The sequence below is a fragment of the Echinops telfairi genome, unplaced genomic scaffold, assembly GCF_000313985.2.
Source record: "Echinops telfairi isolate 266 unplaced genomic scaffold, ASM31398v2 ScPeMD7_9;HRSCAF=40, whole genome shotgun sequence".
NCBI lineage: Eukaryota > Metazoa > Chordata > Mammalia > Afrosoricida > Tenrecidae > Echinops > Echinops telfairi.
The window spans coordinates 11459341-11469927 of record NW_022103906.1 but is presented as its reverse complement, the minus strand read 5'-3'; positions in this window follow the sequence as shown (position 1 = coordinate 11469927).

Sequence of the window (10587 nt, the reverse complement as noted above, 5' to 3'; positions counted from 1 at the left end):
GGGGTTTTTTTTTACATGTGAATACTAAAACTAAAGTAGTTCTTGTGTTTAACCCTCCTCATCCACATGCATTATCCCTGCTTAAAATTAACGGCTTTCCTTGGGCCTCTTTGAATGAGCTAGCTTGGCTCCAGACTACAATGGCCAGCACTTAGTAAGCACTGGGGAATGCTCTCACTGTCAGCTAGTCAATGCCGACTCGCAATGACCGTCGGAGAGGGTAGAGCTACCCCTGTGAGTTTCTGAGACGGTCAGCATAAAAGCTCCATCTTTCCCCCACTAGGGAATTGGGGGTGGTGCACATGATGGATGCCTGCTCCCTGAAAGCTGCTCTCTGAAAGCCTGGAGGTTTGAGGCTACCCCAAAGGCCCTCCAGAACAAGACTGGATTAACCTACATTTGAAAGGCCGCATTGGAAACCCTATAGGACACTTCTACTCTGACACCCATGGTTGGGTAGCCCCAAGTCAGAATCAACTCAAAGGCAACTCTTTCTGAAAGATGGGGTGGGGTGCTCTTAATACCAGACTTTAATAAGCACTTTCACGTGATTCTCCCAACAGAAGGAACTTTTCTCCATCTTACAAACAAGGAAACCAAAACTTGAAGTTGTGACATTTCATCAAAGTCATCCCAGTAGTGGCAGAGGCTGCCGAATTCCAGCTCAGGTATGAGTGCGGGCCTCCAGCGTCCACACCCTGAGCCTCTGCTTGGGCGAGAAAGTCCACAGGTGGGAACAACTTCCTTCAGCCTGGAGGCAGACATAATAGTCGCCCGCAGAACTGGGAGTTCCGTAGGTTATCAAAGGGACCCTAACAAGGTTTAAAGAGCTCCAGAGGCCCTGTGGTTTAGGTATTGAGCTGCTGACTGAAAGGTCGGCATTTTAAACTCACCAGCCATCTCAGTAGAAAAATGAGGCTGTCTGTTCCCGCAAAGGTTCACAGACTCAGAAGCCCCACAGAGTCACTGTGAGTCGATACCGACTCAGGAGCAGTGGGTTTGGGGACAGTGGTAACAAATGCCATTTCATGATGCAAGACCTTCTTTTCCCCTCTATTCCATGGATGGATAAAGGGATGATGGGGAGGGGGGAGGGGGGAGGGGGCATTGGAGGGAGGGGTCTCTGTGGCAGGCTTCCTGAGTGTCTTTTGGCTTCCTAAATGGCCCAGTCGAATTGTTCTTTGGCTCGTAGTGACTGCATGTGATGGAGTAGAACTGTCCCATAGTGTTTGGTGGGCTGTCATGTTTGCAGAGCAGGTGGTCAGGTCTCCTAAGGAACCACTGGATGAGTTCAAACTATCCACCTCAGAGTTAGCAGCTAAGGGCTTAACTACTGCGCCACCGGATATTTGTATATCTTTCCATAGATCTAAGTAGGTGACGTTGGTACTTGTGTTCTATAGCCAAAGGTTTACTCTTGGGGGCCATTTCCCTATCTCGCTGGGCTGGTGTCAGAATCGCCCGACAGGTTGTTAGAGGTGCAGGTTTCTGGATTCACCTCCAACCTGTCGAATCAGACTGAACGCTGGAGCTGGTCGGATTAACCAGCAGTCTAGCCCCATCCTCTTCCCCTGCTATCCGGGAAACGCACCCTGCCCAGGCCCATGATTGATGGCAGGGGCGAGGCACTGGAGCGCACCATGCCAACAGAGGGCAAAGCTGATGGAAACAATGAAGCTAGTGGTTCTGAGGCCGGCAGGCGGGCGGGAGTGGTAACCATGGCCCTCGCTGCGTTCGGGGACCCTGGGTTTCTCTGTTACAGTCTATGGAAATTTTGGAGCCGGATAGTGGTGATGCACACAGTCAAGGTTACTGAGTTGAACATGTGGAAACGGAAAGGTTACGTTTTTATTTGCCATAATTAGACAAGTGAAATATTCTAAAAATTCAGTACTGCCCTAGCGCATTGCCGAGGTAGGAGGCAGGGGAGATTTGTAATCACCCAGGGGCACACTGAGCAATCTAGTTGCACCTTTTTTCTTTTCTACCAATAGCTCTGTTTTTATTGTGGTGAATGTATATGTAACAGAACATTTGACGTTGCATTTCAACACTTTTCAACAGTTTTATTGGCACATAATTTACGTATCATAAACCTGAATATTTCCATCATTCAAATATATCAAGAGGGAATTGTACAATCGCCACCACATCATCCTAGAACGTCCCCTCCCCCCAGGGTGTTCGATCATGATAAGTTCCAGGTCACACCTCTTTTTTAAAAGGTGGGTACCGATCAACTCTAGACTTCTAGGATCTGCCTTGAGCCGGGCTGCATCACAGCCTCAATGACAACCTAAGCTCCCGTCAGTGCCAGTGCAGCGCAAGTGCCCCGATTTTATGTTGGTTCGGTTTGGCTTGGTTTATTGATCTTTATAATGAAATGCATCGCTTAATGACCCGCATCCACAGCTGATAATCATTTTCTGGCAGTTTCCTCCTCAAGGGGCCCAAACTAAACTGCTATCTCCATACCCGCCACTAGATGGTGCCAAATACCTGGTCTGTACCCTTAACCCGTGTTCCACCTTGCCAGTGGGTGGGCGAGTCGTGCAGGAGAGAGCACCCCAAAGAGACATGAATCTAAAAAAGAATTTCAAAGGAATAACGGGGGGTGGGCTGGGCGCAGAAAGAGTGGGGGGCGGGGAAGGGAGGGAAAGAGGCAGCGATGTAAAGATCTTGAATAGACCTATTGCGCATGTCGGTGTTGCTGTGTGCCTTCGGGTCGGTCCACAGGACGAAACCCCGCTGGGCCCGGTCCAGCGCCATCCCCACGAAGCATCGTGTCCGTCCAGCTCCGGGGCCTTCCTCCCAAGTTAGAAGCCCGAGGACCCAGGGAGCAGCCAGGTCACCCCGGTTCACCCCACCGGGCTCCTGCTCCCCGCTCTCACGCAGTGCTTTCTAAACAAGAGCCCTGGCTCCGGAAGCTGGTTTTGTTTTGCATCAGCTGGGCCTCCCAGGCGGCCGGGCCCCGCAGGAAGCCCAGAGCCGTTTCCCTCCGCTTGGGGCGCGGATGGGGGTGGAGGGGCTTTCCCCCCCGCGGGGCCGCCATGGGACTGCGCGCCGCCTCGTTTCCGAGGCCGGCGGTAAATCTTTTCATACCCACAGCCGGGCCCACCCTCCGATGGGCAGAGAAGCTGCCCCTTGGTGACTCGTGCTGTGGAAACTGTCTTTCCGGTCGTGTGGCCGTGACTTCTGACTTGGGACACAGGAGGCCCAGCGGCTGCCCCGTGAGCTGGCTCCCCGCAGGCTTGTGACTCCCACATCCTCTGCCGTCAGCGCCGGCAGGATGCGATGGTCCCAGGAAAAACAGGAAAGCACGGGGCTGAGGATACAGGAACAACATTCCCAGCTTCCCTGCTAAGCATGGTGACCAACTTTGGAATGCCTCCCTTTCAAACAAGGAATAGATGCGTATCCCCTAAAAAGGGATTGATCTGTTCACTGTCCACCCACAAATCCATAATGACAAAGCCAACTTCTCACTCACATCCTCGGCCTGCTTTCTTAATGCATGTGCACCCAGCTGGCCTGATGGAGGCAGGCAATCCGCCAGAAGGTAAAATAAAAAGAGATGAGAGAAACTAAGAGTACGTTATCCTCAAGGCCCGTCCCATTTGGATTTTCTGATTGGAGTGAGGAAGATGAGGTTAGACGTGTCCAAGTCACAGCTGCCCCCGTCGTAAGCAAAAAGAACAAGAAGCCAGGCAAGGCTGACACTGAGAACAAACAGCTCTTTGCAGGAGCCACGTTTCAACCCTGCTCAACAGGTCTTGACTCTGGAATGAGAAAGGGGGTCCTTGGCTTCTTTTCCAGGCCCCTCATGCTCAAAACTCACTCCGCCAGCAGAGTGTGAGCCACACAGCCCAATAACAACCCAGTTTAGGTTTTGTTGTTGTTGTTTTTATAGCTGAAGACCTTGGAGATTATCTTGAACTACCTTTATTAAAAAAAAAAAACAGATGAGGGAAACAGGCGCAGGGAGATGGGTGTCTTGCCAAGTCGAACAAAGATTAAGGGTAGATCCCTATCTCCTAGTTTCCAGGCCCTGTTGTTTCCTTGACAATGAAGCACAATCAGGGGCCTGGGGGAAGTCCCAGCCAGGGTGTCTAGCAAACTGAGTGGGATCCAACTCTGCCAGTTATTCTTTTGGCAAGTTCAGACCAATTTTTAAATGTGTCTGAGCGTCATTTATCTCTGCTGCAGAAATAGGACTAATTTCTATTTCATTGAGGGTTTTTTGTAAGAAATGAACAAGATAAGTTCACAGCACAGTGCCAGACATGTACTAAACATGACCTAATATTGAGTCATTTCCTTATAATTTCCCTTGTCCTCATTCTCCAAGCAGCCCCCTCCATCCCCACACGCCCCCTCTCAACATGATGATCAGGTGTGCTGTGTGCCCTATTCCACCTGTAGACCCCTGGGCCTTTCCCCACGCATTCACCTTGCCTCAAGTGTTCCCCCCACCCACTCCCTCTACTTGATTTACTTCCTAAAGCTTTGTAGACAGATCCATGTATATTCCGTTCCCTCTCTCCAGCTTGAGTTTAGAGCCTTGGGTTTTGAGCCTTAGCGGTCTTGATGTGAAGTGAAAATAATGTACCCGCTGTATACAAGTGTGAGGATTAAATAAAACAAAGAAAGCGTTGACATATCCTAGGCCTTCAGCCTATGAAAGTTACTTGCTGTTGTAATTGTTGCTATCCACGTTTTGCGCAAGTCTTGTGTTCTCCATGAAGCCCCATTTCTTCTCAGAACTTACAGGTCCTGAGTCATTTCTGAGGCTAATGATGTCACTGCCCCGCCCGGCAGGAAGCTGAAGGCTGGGACCCTTATGCACAGAGCAGGCAGGTACACAGGGGTCTGATGCTAGTTCTTGGGGAACTGCTAGGAAGTTAGTGGCAGCTCCGGGTCATGGCTTGCAAAATGAACTGTGGACCATGGTAGTCACAGTTTGCCAGTCAAGCCTTCAGGGGAGCTGCCAAGGCAGCCAGCACACTCTTCAATGAGCACCAGGAAAACATTGTCATCCTTGAAGTGGGCTTAAAATCTGATGAGGCGGGACCAACATGACTTTGCTTACTTGCTAGTCTTCAGACTGACTGAAATTTTGATGGAGGTTGTATCTCAGTGTGATAGGTTGGTTTGTTGTGTCAACATGGCCAATGAACACATGTGGGATTAATTGAAGGAGGAGAGGTAAATGGCTCGGCGAGTCTCGCCTTTCTTGTCTCTTGCTCTTTGATGATCGGACCAGTGTGCAGCTGCCTTGCTTGTTCTGTGCCTCCATTTGCAAGCTACACTACCTGTGGGACACCTACCCATGGACTGTGTCACTGTACCTTGAGGTTCCTTCAAGTCTTGCTTCACCACGCTACTGGAAGGTACATCTCTGGAGCTGAGGACTGTCGGACCCTGTCTTCTGGCTGACTGCTGGTGACCTGCTTGCTGTTTGCTGCCTGTGGCCAGGTAGCATGAATTGCTCCATGGAGGACTACCCTGCGGCCCTCAAGACTTGAAGGACTGCCAGTGTACTCGCTGTCTCATGGAAGTGAGTTGCACTGAGCCATTTGTACTGCTTTGTAGATTAATTAACTATTTCTTGTGTTATCTATCTATATAAATATATACAAAATTATTAGTGTCCTGGTTTTCTCTAGAGAACCCTGTCTATCACACTCAGGGAAAACCTAATAAAAAGGCACACACACACACACACACACACACACACACTGCCCTCAAGTCAATCCCAACTCATAGCAACGCTATAGGATAGGATAGGACTTCCCCCGTGAATTTCTAAGACTGTAACTCTTTATGGGGCAGGAAACCCTCCTCTCCCCCCGCACCCCCCCTCCCAGCAGCTGGTGGTTCCAATCCGCTGACCTAGCAGTTAGCAGCCCAATGCATAACCACGATGCCACCAGGGATCCCAGGGAGACCCTAAGCAAGGTCTAAAGTTGAAAGACATAAAGAATTAGGCTTAACACCTTACCCCCTTGCCCTTTTCTCAAGTTTGAAATTCATAAATATGGAAATCGGCCTCAAAAGGGAAGCAAGGTCAGAGGGGGCACCCTGGACACGGAAGGCATGCTGGAGGCTGGTGGGGGGTGGGGAGTGGGGGAGGGGAGGAGCTGGAGCCCAGCCCCCTATGATGTACAGATGGGTGCAAACCACGTCCTCTTCCCTCCCCACTGCCCGTCTTCCTGGAGCGCGCCCTCCAAAGCTCGAGCAGAGCCGGCCTTCCCGAGATGGTGCTGCCCGCTGAGGACGTGCATCCACCGCGCTCCTTCCCCGTCTGTAAAATGAGGATCCTGCCCGCCCTATCAGCTGTTTCAGGTGGTGCCAACGGTTAAGTGCACCAACTAACTCAAAGGTTTCAGGTTCGAATCCACCCAGAGGTGCCTGGGAAGAAAGGTCTGGTGACCTACTGCTGAAAGGTCACCGCTAAAGACAACCCTAAGGAACACAGTTCCCGACACGCATGGGTTTGTCATGAGTCACAAATAGACTTGTTGGCAACGGGTTTGATTTTACTTTTCCTACCTCCTTCACCTCATTCACAGAATGGAGAACATTGAGAATGAAATACCTCAGCCCCCCCACCCCCACCCCCACCCCCGCCTCCGGAGGAAGATGGGTCTTTCTACTCCCATGAAGAGTGTCTGCCTTGGCAATCCATGGGCGGGGGTGGGGGTGGAGTGGCATTTCTACCGTGTCCTACAGGGCCGCTCTGAGTCAGAATCGATTCAGTGACAGCGAGTCTGAGTGAGAGACATCATCTTGGGCAAGTATTTCTTTCTCTGAACCTCGGTCTTCTTAGCTCTAAAAGTGAGACCACCTCAGCCAGCTGTTAGGGAACAAGCGAGCTGGCAAAATGTGCAAGGCCTGCAGGACACTTTCAGAGACCAGAAAGCAAGCCCTGGCAGATTTCCCTCTGCAGGTGGTACACACAAGCTGCTCCTTATGACCTAGCTGTCCACAATGCTCAGGCAGCATGGGGGGCTCACTGCCGAGTCGGGGAGGTTCCCAGGGTCTTGAGAACTGGCCTCTGGCTGCTCTCTGACACACTGTGCTCCCACACAAGTTTGCAAAACCCTCTCAGGGCTGCTCTCTGACACACTGTGCTCCCACACAAGTTTGCAAAAACCCTTTCAGGGCATGGCAGATGGAGGCTAAGGGAGGCCAGGGGGATACAGGCTGGGAATGTGCCTGGGGCCAGAGCTGTGCTCAGAATGCTGTGTGTAGTCCCCTTGGCCAGTACATTGACTGGGGTGGGCAGAAATGGTCCTGGGGATGGGGATGGGGGTGGGGAGGAGACTGGCACTGAGTGCAGACTGAGCCTGGATGGACCCCTACAGTCAAGCCCTGCTGCTGTAGCATCTGTGGATCTAGAGATATCTGCAGGGTGTCCCACTGCTGGATGCATTGGAGCATCTCCAAGGATGGGCTATTACCCCCATTCCATCGGGCCAGGAAGGGCCCTCCACGTCCTCACCCTCTTGCTGCTCCCGAGACCTTGGATTCCAGCCAGCTTTTCCTCGCCTCTGTCTCCAGTCATGACACTGGGCCAGCCCCTTAACCACTCGCTTGCAAACCATTTCCTAGGCTGAAAATCAGCAAGCCGGGTGAAATGGGCCCTGCATTCTCTCTTCAGTTCTAAGATCTGTGATTCGCCAAAGACCAGAGACCCCTCTTCTGAGCCCAGGCAGCATGTGCGTGACCGTGCGGGAGAACTTGACCGTGCGCCGTCTGAACCATCTGCAGAGGTTCGGGCAGGGATTCCGCGTCGGCGGTGTGTTTATGAACTTGCTGCGGGGACATTGTGGCCTCACCTAAATGGAGCTGAAAGATTTTATCGGGCACAGAAAACACAGCTGAAAAAGCCACTGTCGTCCACAGAGACCTCCTTGCTGGTTCACTGTCCCATTGGAGTGACTGAAGACGTGAAGGCAGCACCTGCACGCTCCTAGCGCTGTCAGCTGGGCGCGAGCCTGGGGTTAGTGACCCCGAAGGGGAAGAAAGGGGGACGTGGCAAGACAAAGTGAGCTTGTCGTTTGTGAACAAGCACAACACAGACCGTCCAGCACGACAACATTTTCAGGGGACAAGCTGCCACGCCTGAGGCAGGGATGTGCGGAATTAACGGAAGATCAGCTGCTTTCGGCAGGGGGACCAGTGTGCCCTGGCACCCCAGCTGTGCCGGAGACCATCTGGGAGAACAAGCTGGGCGCTGAAGGGTGTCGGGCTTTCATTCGAGGTCCTGGTCTCCCCCAACGTCTAACGTTTTCTGCCACCAAGCAGCCAGCCCCCACCTCCCACCCCCCACGCCCCCACCCCCGGGCGGTGGTAAACAGACAGCAGGGCCTCGAGATGGGCCTGCTCTCCACCCTCTGAGAACACGTGTCTGTCCACAAAGGGGAATTGGCATGACTAACCAAGTGGCCTGTGGAGGTAGCATTCAATGTAAAAGTCTGAAGTGTGTTTTGCGTTTTAAATACCATCAAGTAGGCCTTCTCTTGCATGTTTACGGCTTCAAAACACAAGGGACGAGGGCTGGGGTGGTTTCCAAAATGCCATTCTTTTTTAAAATGCCATTTCCCCACAGACATTTTGAAGGGCCCTCAGGCAATCCCACTGGCTTCTTTTCCCTTCGGCGTCTCTGGGCCACACTTGCCATGCCAATTTCGCTAGTTTCTCCTTGGCTTTCCCAGCTGCACCAGGGCAATGCAAGCCAGGGTCTGGCCTCAGACCTGCTGGGTCCCTTATGCGGATGTCGTAGGCCCTTCGGGCACCTCTGCCTGGTCCCCAGCATGCAGGGAAGAGTACAACTGCCTCAGGGGGTTTCTGGGGTCCAATCGTTCCTAGATCCGCTCTTGGTAGTTTCTCCCTGGGGTTTCAACTGTGACCTTTCAGATAGCATCTTAGGAGCACCACCGAGTGCCAGGTAAGCGATGCCAGCCAAATGACAGAACCTCACGCAGCCTCTGGTTCAAAGCCTGTGGCAGGCTGGAAAGGTCAGAGATGACGTGGGCCGCGTCCCGAGCACATACCCAGCCACCACGGGCATTACAGCTTTGAACAGAGATGTTCCAGCCTCCCCTCTCTGTTGCCTGGGGCAGAAGCTGCAGAGACGAAGATGTCCAATCTCGGCACATCCGTCCTCCGCCTCAGCACCCCCCAGAAGGCAACTGAAGAAAGCCGAGCTCTGCAGACTATGTCTACGTTTCCCTAGATTTCCCACAGGGCACTTTTCTCCATTTTGATTTGCTTCCCACATAAGAATAATCACCTCTAGCAATAGTTGGAGCGGGCAGATTACTTAAAGGAGCTCTGTGGTTACCTAGAACATCAGATATTTATGTATGTATTAAGAAGACCACCCCCTGCACACCTATTATGTGCCAGGCAATGATACTAAGTGCCTTCACTTATATTTCATTGTCACAGCCCCACTGTGCAAGAAAACCCCATTTTCCACCATTGAGTCCTGCTCACCATCCACTCATAGGTCAGACGCTTTCACTGAATCTCCAGAAGGCCTCTGCAGGTGAGCTTCCCGTCTCCAAATGGAAAGCAAGCTCACACAAGTTAGCTGAGGGGCCCCGTCACGGGAAGTCTGGATTTTCAGATCCTCACTTAAGCCTGTTGGGCCAAGTGGCTTTCAGTTTATGAAACAATAAATGAGACAGCCCGTCCCCTAGTTGCAAAGGAAACTCATGGCAAACACTCACTTTGTTGCCTTCCTTTCAATACTCAAGTCCCCCCATCCCCTTCAGGCCTCCCGCCTCTCTGCAGGCCACAGGAGTAACAGAAAATTGTGTCTGCAGCACAGGGGAGCAGGAGTTAGTTATTAGGGTCCTCAGGCCCCCGTGGACATGATTCACCATGTGACCTAAGAGCAAGTATGAGGCTTCTCTTCAGACTCCTGTTTGTGGATAATGAGAATTTTAAAAGGTCATTACCATTCATTGTAGGACATGTGGGGACCTCAAGGGAATTCACAAGGTTGTTGAGCGAATTACGTACAATATATCTAAAATATTTTGTGTATTATCTACTGAGTAGTAAATACTCAATACGTTATTGTTCTAATTATTTTTAATTGGGCTATTATCCGAATGCTTTAAAACTTTTGTCAACTAAGAAGTTACATTAGGAATCAGAGCAGCGGAGAAGACAGGGACACATGAATAGGCATATAAATTATGCAAAAATGGGTTAGTAAGCAAAGATTTTTATACTGTCTGAAAGATCATTGGGCACGTGTAAAACTCAAGTATCACAATGTCTCCAAATGAGGTTCAGGGAACAGGGGCTGGCTGGACTTCACTGAGTTCTTGAGTACATACTCAGGAGACAGAAGGTCTGTCAAAGAAAGTCTGTAGAGAAGGCTCCTTAAGGGTACAGATCTGTTACTTCGAAAGCTCTTTATCCTCAATGGTAATTCATATATATAATTAGATATGGCGCTGGGCATTAGGTTGGGCTGCTAACATCAAGGTTCACAGATCAAACTCACCAGATGCTCTGCAGGAGAAAGACAAGGCTCTCTGCTCCCATAAAGAACTACAGTGTCAG